Genomic DNA, 4,581 nt, shown 5'->3' on the forward strand with positions numbered 1-4,581 from the left:
CCCCAACCCCGACCCCGGCCCCGACCCCCGGCCCGGCCCCGGCTCCGCGTTTTGGCTACTACCATGAAAACCCTCTTCGAATGAGAAATTAATTTCTTGACTATTTAAATATTGGGAAAATACCACCACTGTGGTGCTTCTTCTAGTAAAAATACGCCACAGTGGAATTCTCGCCTACATCATAACCACTTCAATTGCATATTTACAAACTGATTGAAAAACCGGGGTATCTGGAACGTTTTAAGTTTTGCTTTGCAAAACAAAGACGATAGAGATTAGGTAAGATGGTCACAAATAAACCTTTTCTTGTTAGAGGAGGCTATTACTTGTCTTAAGAACAATAAAACAAGAAAATATCATGCACAGAAAATATGTTCTTCATACTTATAATGATATTAAATCTCAACTGCACTTATCGTCTATCCCAAACATGTTATTAATTTTTTTTTCTCAGTTCGCGGTAGCGGGCGGAATGATTGTGTTCATCTATTTTTGTGAACGAAGTAGAAGTAATCTTCAATCTTTTGCCTATTTTACACTTTCATCGACTATTTACCGCAGGGAAATGCTTCCCGAGGCCGCAAGTCGGGGGCAGCATTTTTAAGACCTTGGTCACAATTTTTCACTATACGGACCTTCCAGCCGGCAAATGGCATATCAGGGGTACCCAACGAATCTGTTCCGCACATTATCTGTTCCCCAGAGGAATCTTGCTGGCTGGCAAAAATACAGGTGTTTCGATTAGCTGGCTGGGAAATTTTGTTATCGATAGAGGTTTTGCCTGGGAATTACTGACTTTGCTAGCATTTTAACCCGAGCTGGCTGTAGAAACTCTGAAGACTGAGGACGACTAAAAAAAATAATAATAAAAATAATAAAAAATAACCCCTTCCCTCTCCCAGAGAGTAGTCACAAACATACGACGGCTGGTCAGAGTGATTGCGCTTGCGGAAAAAACCTGTTTTGTCCCGATTTTGTCGCTTAAGTTTGGTCGTTTTGGATCGAGGGATTTGAAAGCGCGCGGAATTCCTGGCTGGGCAATAAATTTGATCAGCTGGCTGGGAAGCCAACCAATTTTATCTAGCTGGCTGGGAAATTTCTTGAGTGTCTTGCTGGGAAAAAGGAACAGATAATGTTTTCCCAGAAACACTGAAAAACACCTGAAAATGCCTTACATTTATTTTCATTAACTGGGGTATAATAATACATTTTACAACAAATTGGTCGTTGGGTGCCCCTGGGATATATACACTCAAATCATTCCTTCAATTGAAGGCGTGGAACACGCTGTGATAATCTTTTAGAGCTGCTAACTGCCATTAACTGCAAAAAAAAAAAAGGGTTTCTTAAATCTCACGCAAACAATTAAAGGTTTTATAATCAGTAATAGCAACCGCTCAAACTTTGGCCTGTGAAGTCCTTTGTAGATTACTCTACTTTTATTTTATTTTATTTATTTTTTTAATTTTTAAAATTTTTAATATTGAACTAGTGAGCAGCACGTCTGCGAACTCAAAGAGTTGTAAAACGATTTATTTTATCCTACGCGTTTCGTGTGACTAACGTATAGTAAAAAAAAACGAGTTGAAAACCACCGAGTGTTTGAAAATAATTTCAAACACGGATGCATTTTTTTGAAATCTGCATATTCATAAAGCAAGAAAAACACCTGACGGTAAACAAGTATTTAATCACACATTTTAAAAATCAAACCTTAAACCTAAATTATTTACTGCTGACGTTAAATGTAACGGTACAGTTATTAAACTCCCAAAAACAGAAAGGGCCATTCTTTTTCTAAATTTAAATTCTCGCTCAATGGTGGCGACCTCGTCTTTTGGGTCGCTCATAGTTAATGGAAGGAAATGGTTTTGAAGCCCGGCAAAAGTCAAAGGAGCAAACAAAGATCCCAAGATTTATGTTGGAGGGTCCACGACCGTGCATAATCTTTTGTTTTGCGCTCATACACTATGCACGAATTACGTACCCAACACGTTTGGGAGTAAACAACTATTGTATTTTGTGCACGGTCAAGACCAAAAAAGAGAACAAAAACAAGCAGAAAAGAACTTTGTCGAGTTTCATAACCATTCCCCTTTAGTTACTATTGTTCGCTTTCAACCTTGCTGTACACTTCCGACCTAAAATGGCACTAACGTTAGAAACTGAATTCCCAGTTCTAAGGTGTACTAATTTACTATCTACCCTTGCATTTAACAGACTAGACGCACACGTTACCTCGGAATAGCGCTGGTCACACACTTTTCCTCTTTTTCGCTAGTTTTAGGAGGTCTAAATCTGCACCCTAGCATTTGCTTTGCGAAGCAACGTGTTTGCTCAGAACTGACAAACAGCTAGGTAACATGCAACGTGACATTGATGAATATTCAAATATTGTCACGGAGCAGCAATTAGGTGATAGAATTACCTTTCAAGTCTCAAAAATAATATTTGAATTGAGAAAACTTATTCAAATGATAATTCAAACTAATTTTCTTTGTTGGAGAAGTAATTTCAAAAACTCGTGCTACAGGTTTCATCAGGTTCCCAAACGCTCGAAAATGTTTCTCGCGTTTGGAAACCTGACGAAACCCTCGCAATCGTTTTTGAAATAGTACTTGAAGCATCAGGGGAAGTGAGCTCTATGTTTTAATGGCAATGCTTTTTAGAAGCGACCCCTCTCTCTTGATCATGAATAAATAACAGAGAAAGAACACTGGCCAGAGTCAGTTGACCTCCATGTCGCTTCCCTCCATCCCTTTCCCGCATGGATATTCATTTAGTTTTTGTTCGGTCTTTCTTTACTCCTCCTCAATGGTCCTTACCCCTTTTTACCCATTTGCAAGAAATTATTTGGGAACACAATGCCAAGGCAATATAGGAAACATCAGAAAAGCATTTTAAAGTAATTTTGTCATATGACTATGTCCAGCCATTAACACTGTCCAAATGTCCAGACTGTAAAAAATAAACCTAAATTTATAATCGGTTTACTAGACTACGAGTAGTCATTCTTTCGCTTAGTCCGTCGTGCGTGACGTGAAAGAAAACCGCAAGAAAAAATGGCCGCGCAAAGGGCGCACGAACTTCCGCGCGCTCGTCGCCCCCAGGATTTTTCTCGCGTCACGCGCGACGGAATTAGTGAAAGAGAGACTACTCGTATTCTATATGTTTACTTATAATTGGTGTAATTATAATCGGGATTGCGGAGTTGGTCAACTTCTCCTCGATACATCACTCCAAAATAAAAGGAACACGATAAAGATCACGACAAATATATCAGTCAATCACTTTATTAAATGTATCTGTTTTTCTAGTTGGTCACACATGGCCCTTTTGTCAAGAGCACTGTAATAAAATGTTTTTAGATAACATTCAAGATTATCAAATAGAAATAAATGAATATAACAAATCCTGCTGGCGATAACCATTGTCACCAAATACTACATATCAAATACCATAAAATTCGAAAAGTAACGGCCTACGTTAATTTCGGACTTAGCAGGCAAAAGGGGCCGCTACTTTCGGATGGTAACAGTGGTTTCAGACGATGCGGACGCGTAACACAAGAAATTAAACGTTCCGATTAGCACAGCCCGATTTATTTTTAGATTGAATTTCCCACGAATGAGACTCCCACAGGAGCCCGATGACCAATTACAAGAAATTAGGCTGACGTCATAGGATCACCGAACCGGAACTGCCTTTGTTTTTTGACCTAATTCGCGGGAAGGGCTAGTCTAAAAATAAACCTACTTGTGAAAACGCCGTTTCACAGACGCTGTATGGAAGTTGCACGCTCCAGATGGGCTCCTGGCTAGACAAATACAACTTAGAAATCATAGTTTCAAGAAAAATTCAGACAAGTTCGAAATAAAATCACAGAAAACTCTTCCAGTCAATGTCAGTCCTGCATTCAGGCTGTTCTATCTGAGGATGACCCGCGTTTGAGAACAGAGAATGTCTCTTTCAGTGACTTCTTCAAAGGGCCACTACTTTTTGGTGGGCCGCTTCTTTCGCGGGGACCGAAGAAGTTGAATAGGGAGTCAAACATAAACGTTACTTCCCGGGAGCGGTTATTTTCGGAGGAAAGGGGGGGGGGGGGGGCGTTACTTTCGGAATTCTACGGTATTATTGCGTTTATGAGTCTATTGTTACTGACTTTCTCGTCTTTTGATTGTTCTTATGGTATAAATGTAGTAATAGTCATCGTTACTTCAACAAGGTGATACATCTCAGCAAAGGCTGCCTTTTAAGGCGCTCTGCCTAAGACTACTCTGTACTATCGATACAAAAAATGTAGAGTGACCTAATACAATCTTTACTAGTAGTAAGAATAAAAGAACCAAAACAATGATTGGTATACCAATATGGATGTTAAAGGCTCACCCAAATTTGAAAAGTACTCTGATAAGAAATAAAGTAAGGATTCTCACCAAATTACCACTTACTAAACAATGAACATCCAAAATGTCTCACTGTAAACGTCGGCTATTAGTATGTCTAGGATTGTGGTTTTACCTAATAGTTCGCGTTTGTTTTGGTTTTGTTGTAGAACGCTGCGCGATTGGTTGATAAAAC

The 4,581-nt window shown here is 39.3% G+C and overlaps 1 protein-coding gene across 1 annotated transcript in view; it reads right to left on the reverse strand.

Moving 5' to 3' along the window:
• Positions 1–3,285: 3,285 nt before the first annotated feature.
• LOC137999657 (uncharacterized) overlaps positions 3,286–4,581 on the reverse strand; it is an 11,833-nt gene continuing 10,537 nt past the window's right edge. Inside the window, exon 3 of the mRNA XM_068845502.1 lies at positions 3,286–4,581. This exon is cut by the window's right edge and continues 5,455 nt beyond it. The gene's annotated coding sequence lies outside the window, so the exon portion shown is untranslated.

The sequence above is a fragment of the Montipora foliosa genome, chromosome 4 (genome assembly GCF_036669935.1).
Source record: "Montipora foliosa isolate CH-2021 chromosome 4, ASM3666993v2, whole genome shotgun sequence".
Taxonomy (NCBI): domain Eukaryota; kingdom Metazoa; phylum Cnidaria; class Anthozoa; order Scleractinia; family Acroporidae; genus Montipora; species Montipora foliosa.